This window comes from Neofelis nebulosa, chromosome 1 (assembly GCF_028018385.1).
Source record: "Neofelis nebulosa isolate mNeoNeb1 chromosome 1, mNeoNeb1.pri, whole genome shotgun sequence".
Lineage (NCBI taxonomy): Eukaryota > Metazoa > Chordata > Mammalia > Carnivora > Felidae > Neofelis > Neofelis nebulosa.
In genome coordinates, this window is record NC_080782.1 from 54,530,945 (window position 1) to 54,555,918 (window position 24,974).

Consider the following 24,974-nt stretch of genomic DNA (forward strand, 5'->3'; position numbering starts at 1 on the left):
AATATGTACCTTTAATTCTCATTTGTTTGTACTTATGATTTCTCACAAACTTGTAATTCCTATATACATGACAGATTAATTATGACTTATAAAATTAGAACAAATTATTGTTTAAAAAGGAGAAATATTTAAATCAATATATCATTTGTGTTTTATTTAAGGCACAAGATGGCATAATTATTCGTATAAGGGGACTGGAAGGCTAGGCAGATCTGGGGTTTAAAGATAGTCTCTGTACAGAGTGGCAGAATTACCTACCAAGTTATCTCTCTAATGTTCATGTTCCTCTCCTGTCAAGTGAGCATCATCATTTGCTCTATAACCAACACAGCTATTATAGGATTGCAGTAACCACCCAAAGTGAACCACAGAAAACTGTTACCATTAATTATTATTATTGTTACTCTCTTACCAAAAATCCTTTTGTGATAGTGCTATTTTTGGAAGCTTCTTCAATCTTGAGCATATCAATGGGTGCTAGTCCTAACAACCCGCATAGCCTATGGGATTTTTATATTAAAGAGAATGAATTAATACCTATTAACAAGCTCCAAAAGCAATATGAACTAAGGCCAGGAAACATCCTGAATTTTGTCTACAAAACATTCTCTTTAGAAGGGAAGCTAATCAAAGAATTATTACCTTTAATGAAGTTCTTATATTACATTCAGGACACTTGATATAATTTACTTTAATTAATTACTTTGTTATGCTTAGAGGAAGTTGTTTGACAAATTATTTGTCCTGCCCATAGATTCTCTTATTATCCCTTTTCTTCCCTGCTGCCAGAACAAACATAGACATGACCTAAACAAAGAGCTAAAAACTACTAAGCATCAGCACCTACCTCAGCAACTAACATGAGACATATTCACATAAGACCTTATTTAATTTTTCTTTAGTAACACAGAATTTTCTATGGTTCAGTCAATAAGCATTTTACAGGGCAGTTAAGCCAGGCTCTGAAATCTGCACATATTATGAACATTTGTAACAGGAAAAAGGATTTCTCAGCAGGTAGATTGAATCATGAAAAGTCTGAAAATCAACAATTTATGCAACAAGGTTATGCAACAAGAAATTCTTAGCTTTTTAAATCCAACATCCAAAAATAATTTCTAATAAATTGCTACTTACACATGACCTTGAAAGATACCTAATCAACCCATACTTCTAAGATGAGAGTGTTAAGTGAGTTATAAGACCTTGATCAAGTTCTTTAACCTGTACAGTTTTTAGATTTCTCATTAAAATGGGGGATATAATAGCACATAGGGCAAGGGCTGCTGAGAGAACTAAATGAAATAAGGCATGCAAAGTAGTTCCTGATACATAGGAAAGCACTCAATCATTGTTCGCTATTCTATTATCATAATATCTGATATCCATTCTAGCTATAGAATAACATGACCTATTGCCCTTCTAAAAAATTGACTCATCCTACAATAGAAAGGGTTATTCTTACTATTATATGATCATTATTTTAGTTTAAGGCTTTGCTGTAAACATTTGTATGCCAAAAAGAATGACAGTTTTCAATTTTCAAGGTTATCTGTGTGACTTATCCATGAAGATCACTGGCTTATTTTAAAAAATTCCATACCAATAAGCAAAAAAAGCTGTTTCTTATTTCTTGCTCATCAGTCTACAATAAAACTAGGGTAAATTTTATGCTAAGCAGCTTAAAGAGACTGGAAAAACAGGTTTTAAATATCAAATCCTAAATATCTGTTGATTTGCTTCAAGGATTCATTTTAACTATGCAATTAATAACTTTAAAAAAGAGCAAAAAAATGACCAAATGGAGATCTTATTCATGTTTGAGGTTTCTGAGTTTTCTGATAGGTATGTCTTTTATAACTCCAAGTACCTTTGTAAAATGGGAAGAGGTATAATCCGAAATAGCTTACAACATGAGGCAATATTTCTAAAGTGCATGCATGCCACATAGATGGTCATCCTTACTGGATGCACTAGTCAGTAGGAAGGCATGCTCATCCAGTCAAACATCTTAAAGTCCACTTTTTTCCCCTCAGTCAGGACCCAAAATGTAAGGGATTAAGCAAATGAAACTCCAGCCCTTTTAAATATCTTTCTTTTTTATTTTTTTCTTTGGAAAGAAAAGTCTTAAGACAATAACCACTTTGCTTCATAAATTAATTGCTGTTATTTTAGCTTAAGGGTTACCATGTAAAAATACAATTCAAGCAAAGGTGGCATGCTAGTCAAGTTATTCTACTTCTATATTAAAGTCTAAAGCTGGATGAAGTTTGAACTTTCCTATAGGATCAGAACAAAAAAGGATTTAAAACTGATTTTCCCAAAATACATATTCACGAGACAAATCCCCAGTATCATGCCATGGGCAAATGCCTCAGACCTTATATTCATTTTCACCTGGAGTTAATAACTACAGATTAACAAGTGACTGCCCACCAAAGTCTGGGAAATAAAAGGGCCCAATATAAGTGTCCTTTAAAATGCTTTCAAAAGCTCCTGAATGTGGACTGTTATACAAGATAACTTTCTTGGATTCTTCAAAAGTCAATGTCGTAAAAACAAAAACATTATTTTTGCTTCTCTTCCCTTATGTTCATCTGTTTTGTAACATGGAGGGGGACAAAACATAAGAGACTCTTAAACACAGAGAACAAACAAAGGGTTACTGGTGCGGTTGTGGGAGGGGTGATGGGCTAAATGGGTAAGGGGGATTAAGGAATCTAGTCCTGAAATCACTGTTGCACTGTATGTTAATTAACTTGGATGTAAATTTAAAAAATAAATTAAATTAAAAACAAAAACAAAAGCAAACACATATGTCAAAAAATTCTTAATTGATTGATTGATTTTTTTACATAGAAGCACACCTATTAAAATGGTTTGCGCACAGCAGCCAGTTTGCAATTTATAGCAAAACAATTAAAGCCCCTTGGCATCGCTGCATTAAGAAATAAATTAAGAGCTGCCTGGGTGGTTGAGTCAGTTAACCATCTGACTCCCACTCAAGTAATTATCTCATGATCCTTGAGTTCGAGCCCCACTTCAGGCTCTGTGCTTGACAGCTCAGAGCCTGGAGACCGCTTTTGATTCTGTCTTCTCTCTCTGCCCCTGCCCCACTCACATTCTCTCTCCATCAAAATAAATTTTTTAAAAATATATTTTAAAATATAGTAAATATATATATATATATATATTTTTATAAAAAATATATATTTCTCCCACAGAAGTGAGAGAAACAAAAATAATATAAAAACAGAGAGGGGGACAAAACATAAGAGACTCTTAAATATAGAGAACAAACCGAGGGTTGCTGGAGGGATTGTGGCTGGAGGGATGGGCTAAATGGGCAAGGGGCATTAAGGACAACCCTTGTTAGGATGAGCACTGGGTGTTATATGTAGGGGATAAATCACTGGATTCTCCTCCTGAAATCATTATTGCACTATAAGCTAACTAACTTAGATGTAAATTAATAAAGTAAAAATGTTTTAAATTAAAAAAAAAGAAACACATTAAGAATTTCCAAGAAATTCTTTTTTGGGGATCTACGATCCAAGCTGTTCATTTGCAAACTGGACCGTATACATTAAGGGCAAGGAGAGAGCAAAGAAAGAAACAGACCACTCAAGATTGGTAGGTGGCTGTTTCAATAAGCAAGCGAACTTACATATGAGGTTTGCCTTGGGTGTTGCAAGATAAGCCGATCTCTGCACTGGCCTGCCATAATCTTAAAAGTTTATATAAGGGCCTTACCTAGTTCAGTCACATGTACCATCAATGGCCTCAACAACAGGTTGCTCTTTCAAAGTTGCATCCTTGACAACAGCTCCAGCTGTAGGAAATGGTGGGAAGGACATACATTCCAAGGGGAGGGGCTGAAGAGGTTCCTATTGCCCAGATCCAGCCCTCAGGTCAACTAGAGGTTACATCCTCTTAATGATCTCCTACAACACAAGAAAATAATTAAAAATTCTACTTCTATCCATAGATCCCTGTCCGATGATAATTGTGGAACTAGAAAGCTCTGTCGTGCCAAGACAGTGGATGGGTAACAGGTTTTGTGGCATATACAGCAGAGTACACACAGAACTTAGAGCATGCCTTCACTCCATCATTTCTTCAAGTCTTTCTGTCTATAGTATATAGAGGGGACACAGCAGGGCAATGCTAACAAGAAAATCCTTTCCTAACCTCTGTCTCCATCCAACTCTACCTTGTCAACTTTCAAGAAGGAAAAGTAGTTATGAAACAGATAATTGGGTCTAATTTCTTATTGCCCCACCAGAAAACACAAATGTAGACAGACACAATAGCTTTAACCTGCCCTGTGCTTTTTCTATTTAGCACCCCACATAAGATGAGAGTATCTGAGAATCTCCCTGCGTGCTTGGTCTTTGCTCTGTTGTCAGTCTGGTAGCACTCCTGTTTCTTCACCTGTGTCTGGGATCAGCAAATCACTGAAGGGCCTTAATTCAGAGCCAAAAGAACAGTAGTAAAAGAACAGAAAATTCATCCTAGTGTGTGCACAATCCCATGTGATCCTCCGTAAGCTAACATAGCAGACAACCCCACAGGCAGGTGCAATAGGTTAGTGCAAAATAGAAATCAAGTTCATAATAACAGTAATGTTTAAGGACTTATTATGTACTAGATGTCAAATAAGGTACTCTCTGAATGTCAACTATAGAATTCTGAAAAAAAAATCTCACAGATGGAATAACTGAGACAATGAATTTACGTGCCTCTTTCAAGAGTTCACCTTAATCCAGACCTTATTCCAGTGCCTGAGTGTTTTTCATAACACTGTATCTCAAAGACCAAAGGTTTTTGGTGAAGAGGAAAGTAATGAGGGTTAGAAAAAAGGAACTAAAGCAACTTTCAGAGCAGAGTCACACGACTCCCTATCTTAAGCTCCAGGCCCCAGTCCACCAAGAAGACTTGAACTGTTTCTCACAGCCTTACTTGGTAGCCCTGCATCAGGATCACCTCCAGAGATCATTTACAATTCAGATTCCTGGGGCCTACTCCACCTCTAATGAACCCATATCTCTAAGATAGGGACAAGCAAAGTGCATTTTGAATTGTGCTCCCACAGCGAATTTTAACTAGTTCTCCAGGTGAACCATTGGATTTGATGATTCAGAAAAGGAAAAAGGCAGAGTCTAAAAATCTCTACCAGAAATTCAAAGATAAAAAAGACATTCCAAAGTAACAACCCAGGAAGGAGCTTTTGTTTGTCAGCCTCATACATTTTTTATTTTTTTTAGGAGAACAGTTATTATCAACAAACTTCTGAAAGAAACCCAGTCCATTTATTTTACTTGTTTTGACATCTGCAGATAATGACAAGCTAAAGGGAAAAAATAGGTTTAAGGATTGTAGCAATTAGTTAATTTGTCACTAATTATTAAAAAATAATATATGCAGCTCTGTGGTTCTCCAGAGGGGAGAGTTACAAATTACTACGGTGGTTGTCATTGCCGCTGCCACTGCTGATGTTATTGTTGTTTTTAAAGAACTGCAGGCTCCATATGTTTGTGAATATTAATATTGTCTGAGGTTTGTCAGGTTTCCATGGCCACCTCGGTTCCCTTCTGCCCACAGGATGTGACGCACTGGGAGTCAGAATTATGAAGGAGCCCACTTATATAAATACAACCTGGGAAGCAGTTCAATCTGGAAACAGCCTCTTCCCTTCCCACAATTCCCCACCTTGTTCGTTTTGATACATTGACCGAAACGCACCTGCTTCCAGCCCACTAGTCCTTCACACTTGTTTTCTCTCCAGCTCAGTTATCCTCTCCAACTCTCCTCAATTCCTCTAGTTATCTTCTGTCAACACATTCCTTAGACACACATTCTCACTCAAATCTTTTAGCAACACTTCCTCTAAGTTCTTTTCTAAACCAAAACCTAGCTTTCCCCTGATCATGATAGTAGAGTACAGAGATCCTGGTGATGTCATCTTTTTTCTCCCTGCTAACCCACTCCTAGTCCCATCATCCCAATGTCTTGGAACTAAAAGTAGGTCACACATTCTCAATATTTCTGCTTTCTCTATTGTTTCATTATTTCCTCTCAAGGACTCCTCCCTACTTTTAACTTCCTCTGTCTAGTCAGGCCATCCTCCTGATCTCACCCTTTATCTTCTTATCTCTGGGGGGCACCCCCCAGCTTTCCTGGTTGGCCCTGTCTTCTCTTATCCCCCTGAGAGATTACACATGAACTAGACCCCAGCCACAGCTACTTTATCTCCTGTACTCCAAAACTGTTGCTTCAGTTCCATCTTTTGTTGATTTAAACTCCACTTACAGGCCCAGATCCAATGCTTCTGGCATTGTGATAATTTTCCTACAAATTGACTTGACATTCTCTCTGCATCGCCAAAGCATGGGAGCAGTAGGATGCAGTGCTTAGGAATGTGGTTTCTGGATGAAACTACATAGGTAAAGCCCTGGCTTCACCATGCACTGTTTCTGTGATTCAGAGCAAGATATTTAACCATTCTAGGCCTTAGTTTCCTCATCCGTAAAATGATGGAAATAGTATCATCTATTTCATAGGGTTGTTATGAAGATTGAAAAAGATAATTCTTGGGTATAATTTAGACTGGTTGAAGGTAAGAGAAAACCCAACTCAGCCTGGCATAAAAAGCAAAAGGGTTTTTATTGGCTCACTTATCTCAAAGTCCAGAAGAAATATAGGCTTCAGGCTTGATTTGATTCAGTGGTTTAACCACAGAATCAAGGATCTAATTTCTTTCTCTCTCCCTCTGCTCTTCATTCTAAGGTGTCAGATTCAGCCTAAGCCTTGTTCTTCCCCACAGTTATGAGAGGCTATCATTAGGTTATGATAATGATAATAACCTTTGGATAACCTTTAGATAATGATAACATTTGGAGGACTTCTTCATCCAAAACAAAGGAGTAAACAAAATGATCACTTCAAATAGCTCTCCCATAAGAGTGAAGAACTTTTTCAGATATCTTCAAAAAACCTCTCCTGTCCCATTGTCCAGATATGAATAGCAAGCCCATTCTTTAACATTGCCCAGAGGAGAGGAATTCCTAAATTGGTTCAGATGAACAAATATGCCCATATAGATCAATCACTATAGCAAACCTATCTTTCTACTCATAAACTGCTCAGTAAGTAAGAGCATAGGGGAGGAGAGGAGAATGGATGCTGGGGAGATGACCTAACACCCACTGTGGGGAGTCAAGTCCTTAGCTAACATTGGGCAATTAGTAACACCATACTGATATTAGCACTTATTATTATGCCATGTTTACCTTTTGATCATTACTTCTCATTCTTCTTTATATCGTCATTTATTGTTTACATGATTGTTCCTTTACACTCTCCCATCCTCAAGCTTGAAAATGCTTTGGGCAGTGTGTTTTATTGATTTTTTTTACCACCCCCAAATTCTGTTCCTGGTAGGGTACATAAGAATACCATAGCTTCAATAAATGCTGGCTGAATACATGAATAGACTATAAAAATGATTCTACCCAGTGAAAAAGTCTCTCTCTGGCAGGAATTAGAGATTACACAATGCTCTTATACCCTTCAATACAGAACAATTTAATACATTTTAATAATGTTCTTTCTTATACAAAATAATATTACTAAACCACCATTGATTACACAGGCACGGTGTCTTTGGTATTTTCTAACTGATCAGTAAAAGCTTATTCTTTACCACAATTACATGCAATTTATCCTTTTTGAATTTTTCTATCACAGTAACTTTTGAAATAGATGATTCCATTTGACCAGAGTAGATGCAGTACAAAGAATACTAGGAGACATGATTTTTTTGGTTCATGTACCCGCATAGTAAAAGCTAAAAAAAAAATCTTTAAGTCAGTACATTTTAACTAAGACCCATAGTTCTAAAAACCATATATCATCAGGAAAAACTCCAAAATTACATACTTTGAAGTTATAATATATTTATGTAGGAAAATACTTCCCTGTTAAGATTAACCTTTAAATGTCCCATTTTCCATAAAATATACTTCAATTTTAAACCAACATAAAGAAATATATGCCTTATTCTGTCCTATTTTTAGTAAATAACATGACTTCCAAACAAGTTTATTGTAATGCTTTTGAAAAGCAGGAAATATTAGCAATTCTGTAATAATGCAACTAGCAAATGGGTAGCTATAATTTTCAGAGAGGGCAATTGGCTTTGTATGTGAGATTATTTTTTAATTCTTCACATTTCTTTTAAAGTCTACAGGATTCCAAAATTGTATTACTTGAAAATTATCTGACTTTTAAAAAATATATTATTATACTTGAAAATGTGTTTGAGAGGAGAAAAGTATGTGGGAGACTATAAAACATTCTGGCTATCTAAGAGCAAAATAAAAGAAAATGTGGATTCCTTGGCTTTTAACTGAAATGCTGTAGCTGTGCAGAACCTTTGCTTCTTGTCTGTAGAGACCATGCAGTGAATTTTAAGAGCTGAATCTGATGAAAGAGTAAAACAAGAAATGTTTAGAGAATATAAATTAGACCATCTGAACTTCATGAAAAGACAGTAATAAATTTTAAAATCATAATTATAGCACTGAGCATAATCCAGGTAACACTACCTGTATAAAACTATATTGTACACTTTACATCTAATAATCCACATGCATGATCAGTCACATTTTTATTTCACATGCGTCTTAAAATTGCCACTTTCGTTTATCTCTAGCCACAAGCTTTTCACCATCCAAAACAAAGGAAAGCCTCTGAAAATAATGAAACAACACGAAGGATAGTTAATGCAGTGGACAGTAGGATATCCCCATAGAATTTGATGCCTGATCCAACTCCATGAAGCAGATATTGTTACCTGAGGCCAAGATGTTAAATAATTTTTCTCTATGCTACTGAGTATTGGCAATCAGTCCCAAAGCCCCTGACTGCATTGTAATGTAAGGTCTAACCAATAAATCTCTTTCCCAGAGCAAAATCCAGCAGAGAACGTGGGCACCATTGATCTCACACAGCAGACTAAATAGCCAAAAGGCTGTGCAATGTAAGTCATTCTATTACCTCTGTTGGATCTGGGTGATGAGTCATTCGGGTGAAGCTTTTGATGTTTCCTCAGTAATCAGCCTGCTTGTGGAGCAGCCAAAGTTCATTCAAACCCATCCTTCCAACAGCCTCCACTCTGGCTTCCTTGGCAACCCTGAGTATAGAAACAGTTTAGGATGAAACCAATATAATGTAAAGAGCCCTAACTTCAGTAATTGTTTATAAAATGACCCCTTGGAGATGCTCACTATCACAATGAAGAGGAAAATTAAATGCCTTTTTGTCCATAAAATTTAAACAATTTGAATTTTAAAAAAAAGGAAAATTTCTCACTTGTGGGAGAATAAATTGATGCACTCTTGTTGGTTCTAAATTTTAAACATTCATACATTTTGAACCAGTAATTCCATTTCTATAAATGTATCTCTAGAAAAGTGTTCAAAGATACATACAGAAGATATTACAGTGTTGAATAAGGAAGTAGCTATATTTATTACAGTAAATTCATGCAATAGAACGCCATGATGCCTGTAGAAAGAATGAGGTAAATCTATACACATTGATATGGAAAATATCCCTATTATATTACAAAGTAAGGAAAAGCATTTCGGATAACAATATCCTTAATATGATTCCTATTTGCACATTATGATTCTGGCCTGTGAAAAGACTATATACATACATTTTTTTCCTCATATGGATAGAAATGTCTGGAAGAACTCACAAAATACAGATAGTCTGTGAAATGTGGGAAGGATCAAAGGACCTTAAAATTCCCCTTTATCTTCTTGTCAAAACTTTTTACCATGAGAGGGGCAAGAAATTTTCTTCTCCATTATCTTGCTTGTATGAGGGTAAAAATGGGTGCTATAAATGTTTACTGTAAAGACCCTGTCAGACACCAGGAACCCATGAATGTGGGTTCTCCCATTCAAACGTAAGCGTGCAAGTATGTACATACACACACACCACCACCACCACCACCACTCCCTTCCAGTACCTTCTGAATTCTGAAACCATCTTACTTAGCCTAGGTTTTTCAAAAGAAAAATTCAGGATCTTGTATTTTATTTTCCATTTCCAAAACAGTGGAACAAAAACTCTTCCCAGGTACTATCAGTGAAATATGGAAATGTTTCACCTTGCTCCCTATTTCAATCAATCTTAAAAGAAAGACTGGGGTGTGAACATTTAAATATACCAACACTGTTATTGAAAATCACAAGAATGATGAAACTTTGTGCATAATGATGTTGAAATAATATTCAGTGAATTGTGGGTTCTGACAGGCAGTGAGATTTATGATTCCTTTCCTCCATCCCAAATCACAGAAACTATAAAAAACTATCTTTCAGGTGAATGGTCTTTGAAATAGATGATCTCACACCCCAGCAGTAAAGAAACTTTGACCAGGCATCCTCCATATATCATTATCTATTTATAAATCATATACATCACACCATTATACTAATATAAACAATAGCAAATTAAAAAAAAACAAAATTACAGTGGATTAAATTTAAATATATAGAAAATCAAGCTCCTAGGATTCTCTTTCCACATTCACCCAATGGGATATCATTCCAAAATATCAAATAATAACGATGATGGTGTCTCATTCACAATTATAAAATTTACATCCCTAAAATATCATAACTTGAGTTATTATGCCAATGAAAAGGTTTCAGGAAAACTCTTGTTCCTAAAATGCTTCCTTAGATGGCCAAAAGGTATAGAATTAAATTGAGAAAATATATTATTCTTCTTTAAATTGGGGGAAAGATAATATTGAATGAGTGCCTTCTACATACCAAGCATTGCTAACAGCCCTAAAACATATTTAATGTTCCCCACAACTCTCTCTGGTAGGTCTTATCATTCCCATTTTATACAGATAGAACTGAGGATTAAAATGGAGCGACTTCTTACTAGACAAGTAACTGAAGGCAAGGGAAATGAAAGCAAACATGAACTATTGGGGCTTCATCAAAATAAAAAGCTTCTGTGAAAGAAACAATCAACAAAACTAAAAGGCAGCCAATGGAATAGGACAGGATATTTGCAAATGACATATCTGATAAAGGGTTAGTATCCAAAATCTATAAAGAACTTACCAAACTCAACACCCAAACAACAACCCAGTTAAGAAATGGGCAGAAGACGTGAAGAGACACTTTTCCAAAAAAGCATCAAGATGGCTAACAGACACGTGAAAAGATGCCCCACATCACTCATTATTAAATCAAAACCATGATGATATATCACTTCATACCTGTCAGAATGGCTAACATTAACAACTCAGGCAACAACAGATGTTGGCGAGGATGCAGAGAAAGAGGATCCCTTTTGCACTGCTGGTGGGAACGCAAACTGGTGAAGCCACTCTGGAAAACAGTATGGAGGTTCCTCAAAAAATTAAAAATGGAAGTACCCTATGACCCACGAATTGCACTACTAGGTATTTACCCAAGGGATACAGGTGTGCTGTTTCGAAGGGACATACGCACCCCAACGTTTATAGAAGCACCCTCAACAATAGCCAAAGTAAAGTATGGAAAGAGACCAAATGTCCATCGATAGATGAATGGATAAAGAAGATGTGGTATACAATGGAGTATTACTCGGCAATCAAAAAGAATGAAATCTTGCCACTTACAACTACATGGATGGAACTGGAGAGTATTAAGCTATGCGAAATTAGTCAGTCAGAGAAAGACAAATATCATGTGAGTTCACTCATATGAGGATTTTAAGATACAAAACAGTTGAACATAAGGGAAGGGAAACAAAAATAATATAAAAACAGGGAGGGGGACAAAACAGAAGAGACTCTTAAAAATAGAGAACAGAAGGTTTCAGGAGGGGTTGTGGGAGGGGGGATAGGCTAAATGGGAAAGGGGCATTAAGGAATCTACTCCTGAAATCATTGTTGCACTATATGCTAACTAACTTGGACGTACATTTTAAAATAATTAATTAATTAATTTTTTAAAAAAGGGGTGCTTGTGATGAGCACTGGGTGTTGTATGTAAGAGATGAATCACTGAATTCTACTTCTGAAACCAATAATGCAATGTATATTAACTAACTAAAATATAAATAGTAAATAATAATAATTAGTAATAATAAATATGAGATATAGTATCAGAATCTAGTTCAGCTGATTCCAAAGTCTAAACCCTTAATCAGTTCTTACTGCTTAGAAAAGGAAAACATCAGGAGTCAAAAATATATACATGTGAAATATATATATATTTATATATATATATATATATAATTTATATATATATGTATAAAATATATACAGAATGTGAAATCATGAAATATTATATAGTAAAAAAGATGAGAAGCAGTTTGAGAGTTGGGTATTCTCTTCCTATTGTCTCTGACCTCCAGCACTCTATTGCTACACAGAAAGTTTTTCCTGTAGCTGGAGATGAAATAGGACCCCATTGTATTTATCACCAGGCATGTTAAATTCTAACAACTTAGTAGGAAAGATTTTTGAGAACTTTTTTCACACATTTTAAGTTGTCTCTTTATATCCTTATATTACTTCCTTCAAATTGAAAACAAAACCCCACATACATTTTTTCAAAACTTAAATTGTGCATACAGTATCTGTGACAAATTCTTCAAAGAATGTATTCTGTGGCAGTGGTTCTCAAAGGAAGAGAAATTTGGCTGCAGGGGACATTTGGCAAAGTGTGGGGACAGTTTTGGTTATCACAACTGGGAGTTGTGACTGGCATCTGGTGGGTAGGGATCAGGGGTTCTCATAAACATCCTAAAATCCAAAGAATTGTCCCCTATAACAAATATAATTATCTTTCCCAAAATGTCGATAGTGTCAGGTTTGAGGAACTTTGCTCTGAGGAAATAATCAGCGATATGTCATAGATGACTATCTAGATGTGTTCATCACAGCATTGTTTGTTTGTTACAATTTAATAATATGAGATCATTACTTGTTCATTGGAACACTATAAACATTAGGGATGATGTTGGAGAAGAATATTTAAAAATATAAAGAAATGTTCATGATATTTACATGTCCTAAAAGAATATGTTTAGTATGACTGCAGCATTGTATAGGTATACATATAATTGTATGTAGGTAGGAAAATATTTTGAAAAAGTATCAGCCAAAATAATAGAATTTTTTCATAGGAACTCCCTGCTATTCTTTAGAAATAAAAAGTATACTTCATAACCAATGTCATTAAAAATATCTACACCATTATCATCCTGAAGTGGAACACAATTGAAATAAGTCATCACCTCAAAATTTATGTAAGTTCCCAAGTACATAAGATTTTGTACCCTTTCTCTTCAGAATGTGTCACTGGAAAAGTTTTATTTCCTGACATCAAATTCTTTAATGATAGAAAAGATAAGCAGCAGGTGCTCTCACCATGTGCCTTTGTAATGGTAGCAGAGTTCACTGTATATTTTTGTTAAGAACCAAAATAGCACCTACTATTCTCATTCCTTCTCTTTAAAAACCTTCATTGTTATGCTATGATTCAAAAGTAGAATTACTCTCTTCCACCCACACCAAAAACAGTATGATCACAACACTATGCAAACTCAATAAATGTTTGAAACATCATGAACACTCAATATCACCATTTCAGAATGAGTAAGAGGCATCATGATTCTGTCCACTATGCAGCCTTATAACTTTCATATTGGAATTCAGAACTATTGATGTCCCTCCAGAGACACAGGCTTATCAATTGTCCATTATTTTAGTAATTATAGCCTCGTGTGAAGAAGGAAACAAAATGGCACAAGTTCTCAGAAATTCCACAATGTTTATATCAGCCAGCAAAACCAATTAGAGAAAGTTTGGTCACTGGTATAACTGAACTTCTAATCTTTATTAAAGAGAAAGGGAGAGAAAGAAAACAAGAAGTAGTGACCACTTGGCCACATTACTTGATGACAATATAATACCAATATAATCCCATAAGAGATTGATCTCCCATTCATAATTCTAAATAATTTATGTAAATACTTACCCCTCATGGAGGTGGGGCTTCACTCCCCACAATGAATGTGAACTGTGCTGTGTGACTTGCTACCAAAGACTAGAAGTATGGAAGGAGGGAAAAAGTAATTTTACAGTGGTGATCCTGATAAATACTACCTCGACCAGATAACCAAGGTTAACATCATGAGTCATAAATTATGCTGATAGTATATTTTCTTGGTATGATAAAATAAGAATGGCATTTCACCTCTGTGATTTTCCTTCCACAACTATATGTTAGTCAAGGGAAAAAACTTCAAACAAATCCAAATTGAGAGACATTCTATAAAAAAAACAACTTTGATCTCAAAATTATTAAGCTCATGAAAGAGGAAGAAAGAAAGAAAGACGAAGAAATTGTCATAAATCAGGGAAAGCTAAAGAGACATGGTGGTATCCCAGATGGGATACTGGAACAGAAAAGGAATAGTATGGAAAAACTACTGAAATTTGAATAAAGTATAGAGATTAGTTAGTAATGTACTGGTGTTCATTCCTTAGTGGTGACAAATATACCATGGAATATAAGATATAAATAATAGGAAAAAACAGTGAGAGGTATATGGAAACCCTGTAATATCTTTGTATCTTTTCTGTAAATCTAAAACCACCCTAAAATTAAAGGCTTATTTAAACAAAAAATAAGTTTAAAAGTACAGAAAAAATTTGTCTTGTTAGAATTTTTTAATCCTGGGTAAAAATTATCACTAAAACTGAAATAAGGGGGTACCTGGCTGGCTCATTCAGTAGAATATGTGACCCTTGATCTCAAGGTTTGAATTCAAGCCCCCCATTGGGTGTAGAGCTTAATTTAAAAAAATAAAAGCCTGAAATTAAAAAGATAAAGAACAATATAAGCAATTTTATGCCAAAAAATTTAACAACTGAGAAGAAAAGAATAAAGTTCCTGAAAATGACAACTTTCCATGACTGAAACAAGATGAAACAGAAAATATGAATACCCCTATTTAAATAAATGAATTATTTAAGATCATTCCCAAACTATAGGCCCAGATAATTTCACTGATACAGTTTGTCACACATTTAAGGAAAAAATGACATAAATCTCACACTCTACCATAAAATTAAAAAGTTAAAAGCACTTCTCAAGTTGTTGTATGAAGCCAACATAATATTCATAGCAAAACTGGACAAAGATATGACAAAAAAAAGAAAAACATCCCTCACAAACATATACAAATATAACCTTTTTTAAATGTCAAATTGCTTTCAGCAATACATAAAAACAATACATCATTAGTAAACAAGGTTATCAGGGTATGCAAGGTTGGTTTAACATTTGAAAATCTACATATATAATTTACCATATTCACACTAAAAATCAAAGTTCATATGATAATAGATGAAGAATAAGCATTTGAACAATAGAACACCGATGCATGATTAAAACCCTCAGTCAGCTAAGAACAGAAAAGATCTTCCTTCATCTGATATAGGGAATCTGTAAAAAAAAAAACAAAAACAAAAACAAAAACAAAAAACAAAAAAAACCCAGTACTGACATACTTAACTGTAAAATATTGAGTACTTTCTCACTAAATAAAGAATAAGAATCCACATAAGAGTGAAAACATATGGTATCTGTCTTTCTCTGTATGGCTTATTTCACTTAGCATCACTAACAGAAACCCATGGGGGAGGGGAAGGAAAAAAAAAAGAAAAAGAGGTTAGAGTGGGAGAGAGCCAAAGCATAAGAGACTCTTAAAAACTGAGAACAAACTGAGGGTTGATGGGGGGTGGGAGGGAGGGGAGGGTAGGTGATGGGCATTGAAGATGGCATCTTTTAGGATGAGCACTGGGTGTTGTATGGAAACCAATTTGACAATAAATTTCATATATTTAAAAAAATAAATAAATAAGACAAAATGTCAATTCTCACTACTTCTCTTCAAGTGGTGATCCTAGCTATTGCAAAAAAGTAAGCAAAAGAAATAAAAAGTATAGTGATTATAAAGGAAGAAGTAAAAGTGCCTGTGTTCATAAATGACATTACTATTTATATAGAAAATTCTAAGGAATCTATAAAACACCTTCTAAACCAAAAAGTAAATTTGGAATATCTGCAGAATTCAAGGATAATATACAAAAATGTTTTGTATTTTTATATATCTGGCACTCAATGATTTAAATTTTTTTTAATTCCATTTATAATAGCATCAAATGTTGAGCACTGGGTGTTAAATGTAAGTGATGAATCACTAAATTCAGCTCCTGAAGCCCATATTACACTATATGCTAACTAAAATTTAAATTAAAAAATGAAAATAAATTTAGAATTAGTAATTAGAAAAGCATTAGGAATAATTTTAGTAAAAGAACATCAAAATCTGTAGGCTAAAACCTGTAAAGTATTGCTGAATTTTTTAAACACAAAAAACAGTCAGATGTAAATATATCTTATTAATTGGAAGATTCAATATGGTTGAAATGTCATATTTCCCCAAACTGGCTATAAGTATAATGCAAGTATTGTCAAAATTTCAATACTTTTTCTTTTCCTTCTTTTTCTTTTTTATAATTGACAAGGCAATATAATTTATATAGAAATGCAATAACCTAGAATAACCAAAGCAATTTTAAAATAAAGAAAACAAAGTTAGAGGACTTTCACTACCTATTTTCAAAATTTTCTACAAAGCTAAGGGTGGTACTGGCATAGCTTACATGGCTGATACTTAACAAAGGCACCAAAGCAAAAAATTGCACAATTTTGAAGAAAAAATTTCAAATAACCAGTATTAGTCATGAAATGGGGACATAACTAGAATACAAAGATATTTTTAGTTTTTATTTTGGAAAATTTCAAATATGTACAAAAGTAGAAAAAATAGAATAATGAATCTGAATGTACCCATCAACCAGCTTCGGTAATTACTAACTCATGGCTAATTTTGTTTCATCTCTATCCTCCATCCACTCCCCCAAGTCTAGATGATTTTGAAGCAAAGCTCAGACATCAAATTATTTCATCTGTAAATAGTATGTATTACTAAAAGAGAGCGTCTATTTTTAAAGATGGTCACTATATCATCATCATATTTTTCAGTATTCATATTTGTTTTTGTATTTCCCAGTGATCTTATATTTTTTTAGCTTGTTTGAATCCATATAAGAACCATACATTGTTATTGGTTGAAATGTCTTTCAGTTTCTTTTAATGAATAGTTTCCCTTCTCTCTTTATCTCCCCCTTCTTCCCTATAATTTTTTGTTGAAATGGTGTCTTTTGTCCTGTGGTTTGCCCAAACTCTGGATTTTGTTGATAACATCCTACAGCCTCAATTTAATATGTTCCTCTGTAGTCTTCATTTTGCTGAAAATTGGCAGTCAGATCCAGAGTTTCGTAAGAGTCAGATTCCATTATGTGATAAGACAACTTAGTTCATAGGTGACATCATGTACTTCTGTCAAGATCTGATTCTCTGTTTTTGTGACATAACAGCCATTGATAATCATTGCCTACATCAATGAATTCATTAGGGGTGAAAATGGTGATATTACATCATCAAAAAATTGTCAGGGAATATTCTGTGTATCCTCGTACCAATATATCAACAACACTAAATAAAATAGACTGTACTCTTGGAATATATATTGTGGAAATTGTGTCTTGAATCAGTAAGACTAATTACAATACAAGAAATTGAAAAGGTTGTTAATGAAATATCTATGTTTTAGGGACATTTTCCCAAGCCTTCAAGGAACAGACAATTCCTTTGTTAAAAAGTGTTTCAGAGCACTGAAAAAAATTAAAAATTTCACAGTTCATTTTATGAAGCAATAATCATTTTGATATGAAACCAAGTAAGAGAGTAATAAAAAAAGAAAATTATAAACCAGTTTCACTGTGAGGATAAAAAATAATTAGCAAAATGAATTCAGCAATATATTAAAATAACTTCAAATAATAACCAATTGGGATAGATCCAGAAATACAGAGCTGGTTGAACATCAGAAAATTACTTATATTCTAAGACAAAACAGATGGATGTTCTCTCTCACTTCAATTATTTACTATTGTTCTCATATTCTACTCAGTGCAAATAAAGTGTGAGGTTGTTTAATACTTGAAGATGATATGATGGTATATCAGAGAAAAAAATGATTTCTACTGAATAACTGTACACAATAAAGAAAATACAAATAAGTAGGCTGGAATAAACTTAATATACAAAACCATTGCCTTTCACATTTGCAAATAATAACCACTTACAATAATGGAGTAAATACTGTAAAATCCATAGCAATAAAATATAAAATAAGAATAAATATTATGAGAAACTCACAAGATATAAATAGAGAAAAATTTTAAATGCTCTTGAGAAATCCAAAAAGATGAACAAATAAAAGCATACCATGTTCTTAGATAGGGAGATTAAACATCATAGAAATGTTACTTCTCCTTAAATTAATCTATAAATGTAGGGCAATATTAATTCCCAAATTTTTATGGAGCAACAGACAAGCAAGAATACCCAGGGAAAAAATATCTGAGAAAAAAAATCATAATATTAAAAGGCATTAAAACATTATAAAGACTACAATTAAAGTAGTGTGGTAGCAGCACACTGAAGATATAATCAATGCAGTAGAATAGAAAGTACCAAAATGGACCCAAATGCATACAAAAATTTCATATATGTTAAAGAGCATCTCAAATCAGTAAGAGAAGATGGCTTATGCAATGACAACTAGATAGCCATTTGGAAAGCTGGATTCCATCTTATCCCTTAAAAATTAAAAAAAAAAAAATGAAGGATTTTATGAAACATAAAAGTGTTAGAAGAAACTATCTTCAAAAACTTCCAGAATGTCAAATTGGGGAAGATATGTCAAACAATGACACATCTAAAAGAAAAGCTTGATAAAAGACCAACTAAGCAAAGATGCTTACAACTAGTATTACAAATAATGTCTAAATATCTCCCAAATGTGTGAAATATAGGGAAAGTCCAGCCATAGTATGAGTTCCTCTTCTGTAACTCCTTTGTCAAAATAATGTGCTAATTATCTTTGCCACTCTGAGAGATGAAAAATAATATTTCCACATAATTTAAGCTCATGCTATGTGTTTTTAATTTAAACCCTCTGTATTCATTTCAAGAAAAAAAGACTACTTTCCTTATTTTCTATTGCAGGTGGATACAAAGCTTTGGTTACATTGAAAATACCTTCAAACTTGGAATCAAAGTGGGCTGGGTCCAAAACGCTGCCTGCCATTTCTTCAATATATAATTGTACTTAATATTACTGAGCTTGAGCTCCTCCGTCTGTGAAAAAGCACTAGTAATATCTACTTCACGGGGTTCTTGTTAGAAAGAAAATGAGACAACCCTGTGAAGCTCTGAGTACACAGTAGGAATTTGACAGGTAATACCTTTTTTACTCTCTCCTTTGCTTGCCCTCACACGTAGGGCAGCTACATTTCTTCAGAGGGCAAGCTGATCTAGATGGGAAGAAAGCACTTTAAAAACACCTTAGACTCCCACAATGTTCTAAGGGAAAAGAAGCAGAGAAAATAGCTAAGAGAACCCATTCGATTTACAAATGGTAAAACTGAAGCCCTTAGGAACAATTCCAGAGGAATCCCACAAAGATGTGGATGAAGGATGACAGTTTCCTCCCACCCTCCAGAAATCATCAAACCACAGTCACTGCAAAAACTTCAAAGCCCAAACTTGAACAAGCTTTTGGCTGGTTGTTCCATGTCCTATGAAATCCCAATAATCCAGTCTCCTCCATAAACCATCCAAGGTGGCAGTCCAGGAGTTAAAGAAAAAAAATTTTTTTTTCTTTTGCTAGACTATGTCCTTTCTAGAATTGCATAAACAAGTTTGTAAGAGTTAACGTCGAGAATGCCTCTTGGACATAGCACAACGGCTCCACCTTCAGCTCTCAGACCGAAGAGGACTTTTGCAAAACTGCTTGTGTCTGAGTCCTCAGAAAGCACATCTGAAATATAATCTCTTCTCATAAAATTTAAACCACACAATCTTTCACTGTTAAGTACTGCAGTCCAGAATATTTACCCACTGTCCATAGGCGAAATGAACAGTAAGAGTCTCAAGGTGAGCTATACTGATATTAAATAGACAAGATAAAAAATGTATTATGTTTTATTTAAATTCTTCAGGATGCATGTCTTGATGTCATATTCTTTATAGTTACAGCAGAGTCTGATAAGCTCTTTCAATAAATTCTCCTGTTTTTCACTCCATTAGATTTATAGTCTTATAATTGAGGAAAAGGTTAATTCTCGCCTGCCCAGCAGGGCGATTCATAAATTACCAGCAATTTTTTAATATCCCCCTAAATACATGCCAGTTTGGGGAAGGGAATTTCAAAATAAAATTCTATGAAGGGGAATTAGTTGGGCCTTCAAGACTTATGTCTACCAACAAGTAGTGGTAAGGAATATTAGTTTATAAAAAAAAAAAAAAAAAGCAAATGACCAAAAGATAATTCCATAGGATGAAACTCCCAAATCTAAGTAGAATTCTAAAGCAGTATATATAACTACCTAAAGAGTGGACAAATCTTTCTTCCATCACATATTTTGTGGTAATATATTAAAGAAAAGTAAGAAAATGCCCAATTCTTTGCAAATTGTAGCATAAAGGAGGGAATTAGTCACTTTTCTACATTAAAAGATATCAGTAGATGTCAAGTTTAAGCAAATACATACTTGAACACTGAATCTTTCAAAATCTGATTATAAGAGTATATTTGTTTCTAATTTTCTCCCTATTTTCTTCTTCCCAGATCAACCAAATTCCAGATTTCTGAGTCTCATTGAAAGGAAGTCATAGACATTTAGGGTTATTTAATTGTGTTTAGGTAAGGACAACCAGAAAATTAAATGTATTTGCTATCCTAGAAAGTTTCTACTACACACCTCCTAATGATGGCTGGAATTCTTGTCTTTTTGCCTTCAGACTGTTTACAAGCCTAGAAGCAGTAGTTGCTACAGGGAAATGTGAGTTTTGTGTGTCTTAAAGACCCTGAAATGGGATAATCCCACCACCGCCCACCAGAGCAAGGACTGATACCAACTCCAAACGTCACTTTTGTCAAAACTCAAAGTGTCCAAGTCCTTGCCCACTTAAAATTTCATTTGTAATAGTAATAGTTGAAATTTGTACAGCAACTGATATGTGCACACCTTCCTGATAAATATTCTTAAAATGTTTTCTAATCATTGTAATGATCTAAAGACTCAGTTTTCTAATTATCCTTCCTTCTGTCATTGAGAAAACCAAGACTTAAAGAAATTAAACAAATCCAGAGTGATGTAGATGGACCAGAAGCCCACTCTTAATCCCTCTGCTCTATACACATATTATTCCCAGCAATACTCATAATAACCTTGTATGTAAATGAGTGTGCAATTCAATTCAACAGATATTTTTGACCCATTTATATTTGACAGACATGCCTGATGAAAATGAAGCACAGAAATGATAAAGGACTTGCCTAAGATCTCAGAGCCAATTCACAAGTGTTGAAAGTACAATTCATGCACTGAAACTAGAACTCATCTTCTGGAATCAGACATGTGCATGTTCAAATCCTGGCATCACTGCATGCTAGCTATGTAAACTAGCTCAAGTTATCCATTTCTATGCTGTGGTTTTCTCTATAAATGAGTTGGGGAATAATAATAGTTGGCCAAGCTGCTAAGAGTGTTAAAACTACTATATAAAAAGAATCTAGTAGTGCATAAAAGCAAGTAGTATTAGTTTTCATTCCAGGATCTCTTGGGACAGTGCGAAATTGTCCCAGGTTATCTCAACATTTAGTGACCTTGGTTTTTCTGCTTGCCCCAAACATGAGAAATTTACCATCCTAGAAGAATGAGCATGGACAATGGTTTTTCCCAAGTATCTAATAGAAATAATGTGGAAACACAATAAATGCCTAACCTCCCTTGCTCTAGCTACTCTCCTCTTCCCCCTTCTCCTCCTTCTTCTCTCCCTCCTCCACCTCCTGCCCCCACTCCTTTTTTCTCTCTCTGTCTCTATCACATACACACACACACACACACACACACACACACAGTGTCCCACCTGTAAGTGGAACCATTAATAAGATTAAAGTGTTTCACTCAATAAAAATAAGACAATAAATACAAACTCTACAGAAAGATGCTTGATTCAAGTGTTAGTTTTTTTTTCTGATGATAGAATAATATCTAACAATGATAAATCATTCTCATTTGGCTAATTATTTCAATTGAAAAAATTAGAAGTTATAATGCCTTTTTAAAGCCCTTTCCTCTTTGGCTTCATGTCAAATTTGAAAGACAGCCACACCTACATAAGACCTTTTACTAAATAAGAAAAAAATCCAGGAGTTACCAGTAAGATTTTCATTACTGAGACAATATTAAGGAAAGGCTTTTCCTTCCTGAAATCCCTCACCAAGACCATTCTTTAGCAGAAAAGTTCTGGGTTATGTTAAAAAGGCAATTCCTACCAACACTGTAGTTCATCCAATTTTAGAGCCAGAAGACACAAAAGAGACTGTATAGCTACCATAGAGCCTAGATACTATAGAACCTGCCCAGCTTTTGTTCCCTCTTCTGAGAATTTATTCCCACCAAACACTGGAGTAGACCTTTCAGTCATGTTTGTAATAAATGATTCTTCCCTAATAAAGTACATATTCTTGAACCAAGGTGGGAAATCATATTAGACTTTAGCCTCAAACACGCTAATTAGTCTCTGGAGTTGAACTAGAAGCTAGATTAGCCATCTTTGATCATGTGCATACCAATCCAGAGGCGGGAGTTCATGGTATTGGAGAAAAAGAAAATAGCAAATTTAAGAAAAGAGCACATGTGTAATGAGAAAGGGATGGGAAAAGAGTGGAAAAAAATACCTTCTTCACATCTTGACCATTTTCCAGTTCCAGGTTATTAGAAATTCATGACGCCAAACTCCACTTTCTGCCCTTAATTTCCACGCCTACTAATGATTCTTTCTGGTAATTTCTTTAACCCTTAAGTTATGTTTGTTTACAGCAACAAATAACCTCTCTAAAATATTAGACCCATGCTTTCTTCCAATGCCATTCTTCAGAGAGAGACCCAGAAGGGAAAAGTTCCAGCCCATTTTCACACACATAATTAGCAGAAATGAATTCAATTCTTTTGTTCATAAATCTTCTTTCTACAATACTAATTTCATTAATTCTCGAAAATGCTAGAATGGAAGCATGAGAAACCCAAATACCATATTCCACAGAATCTAAGATCTATCATTTGTATGACATATTAAACAAATTAACTATGACACATTGCTAAGATGCCAACGATAGTAAGAGACATTCATTTTTCAAATATATTAAAATGTGAACTAAAATGCTCACTTGAGATGCAGTGAAAATAGTAATATAAGGGAATCACTGAGTTTGGAACAGGGTAAGGTGAAATATATTAATTTTCATCCCTGTTTGGGAAGAACTTGCCATAAGGTTTCAAGTAGGAAGATGAATATAATGGTATTCCTATTTTAAAACCCACTCTACACATGTTGCCAACAGTGAAGAATCTTAGCCAAGCCCAGAGTGCTTCAAAGATGGATACAAAGGGCACTTTTAAATACTCTCTTGATTTTCACATCCTCCATTTGATTGATGTTGAAGTCTTAACACTACTCTAGGAACTGAAATAGAGGAAAGTGAGGTGGGAAGAGAGAAATAAAGTAGGAACCCTGTGTCTCACCTTCATGTATTATTCTTTAATCAGTAATATTTATTAAGTTCTCACTCTGGGTCAGGCACCATTTCAATATTGGGCCTATAGCACAGAACAAGAGAAATATTTGTCATACAAATCTGTCATACAGCAAACATTGTAATGGAAGAAACATGATAAACAACAAAATAAAATTAAAGTGCCATGGAAAACCATTAAGTAATTTAAGTCCTTAAGAAAAATAAAGCACAGTCAGGAGTCACTCCTTAAAAAACAGTTTAGAAATGAGTGTCACATGCATGAAACAATTTTGCAAATCCTTTAAGAGAGTAGGTGACTAAGTGCCAATGTGAGTTTGGACACTTAGTATACTAGAATTCAGAGATACTCTCCCAAAGGCTCACTTTAGCCTTGAACTTTGACCTATGAACCCCATCACTTCATGACTCTGCAGAAGTCCTGATTCAAAGACATAGTACTTGATAAGAAACAGCTACTCTGCTGACATGTCAACTCAACAAGTGGGAATCAGTTGCACATAAACCCTACTCCTGATTTTCATAGGGTAGCCAGGACTGGTCACTCTAGTCTTTCTTGCCCTGTAACTGAATCTTCAAATATGCCAGAAGGCAAGCTTTTACATATGTATCTGTGTTCACTGTCTCAAAGTCAGTGTACCTTTCCTTACTGAGAGATACCATCTCTGTCTAACTGCTTGTCCAGAGGTATTCTTCATTACTGCTCAGAGCAGCACTATGTAATTCCCAGGACAGCAACCTAAAGCAAAGTCTTATCTCTACTATCACACTACCTGTCCAGGGTTAGCAGATTGTTTAATTATCAGTTGTAGACAAAAGAAAAATTTAAACTTCTCAAAAGGCCTGAAATTCCTTTCCAAGATCATTTTTAATTTTTTTATTTAAAAAAATATATATTAATATTTATTAATTTCCAAAAACCTCAAGCAATAGAGACGATGAATAGCATACTTGTTCCTTAATAGCCCAATCTTCAGAGAAAATTACTCTTGCAAGTTTCATGTGTATTCTTACATCATGATTCTGTGTTTTCTTTCTTAACACATATATAAACGCAAATGGAGATTTCTATATGGGTAATCTTCTATAATCTGCTTGTTCACGCAAACATTAACTATAGATACCTTTTTCTATAAATATAC

At 34.4% G+C, this 24,974-nt stretch overlaps 1 long non-coding RNA gene across 1 annotated transcript in view; it reads right to left on the reverse strand.

Moving 5' to 3' along the window:
* LOC131507579 (uncharacterized) overlaps nt 1-24,974 on the reverse strand; it is a 220,811-nt gene that overhangs the window by 97,731 nt on the left and 98,106 nt on the right. Inside the window, exons 2-4 of the long non-coding RNA XR_009259563.1 lie at nt 9,061-9,196; nt 7,293-7,436; nt 3,754-3,944 (exon numbers count right to left, since the gene is read on the reverse strand). This is a non-coding gene — a long non-coding RNA (uncharacterized LOC131507579). The remainder of the gene's footprint in view (nt 1-3,753; nt 3,945-7,292; nt 7,437-9,060; nt 9,197-24,974) is intronic.